The 286-nt window shown below is 29.4% G+C and overlaps 1 long non-coding RNA gene across 1 annotated transcript in view; it reads left to right on the plus strand.

The window, feature by feature from the left end:
* The window catches only part of LOC149526782 (uncharacterized), a 1,980-nt gene that overhangs the window by 406 nt on the left and 1,288 nt on the right, over nt 1–286 (plus strand). The window lies entirely within an intron of this gene.

Here is a 286-nt window from a genome sequence, read left to right on the forward strand (position 1 = left end):
CTTTTTTGTTTTTTCTCATTATTTTCCTTTGCCATGATGGATGACTTTTAACCCCCCCTTTTGGACTTTTTGTACCTCTTTTTATACCTGTATATGTATACAGGTTCAAGTAATTGGGTACCTATGAAAAAGACTTTAATAATTTTTTTATCTAATCGGGTTTTTAAACGGGTTAGGATAATTATAAGGTAGTAAAAATGTAATAGGGTTAGGGTTAGGGTAGTAATTTTGAAAATTATTCAGATATTTAATAGGGTTATGGTAGTTGATTTTTTATAGGATTAGG

Source organism: Theobroma umbraticum, unplaced genomic scaffold (assembly GCF_002168275.2).
Source record: "Theobroma umbraticum cultivar Fairchild unplaced genomic scaffold, ASM216827v3 scaffold_146.0, whole genome shotgun sequence".
NCBI classification, from domain to species: Eukaryota; Viridiplantae; Streptophyta; class Magnoliopsida; order Malvales; family Malvaceae; genus Theobroma; species Theobroma umbraticum.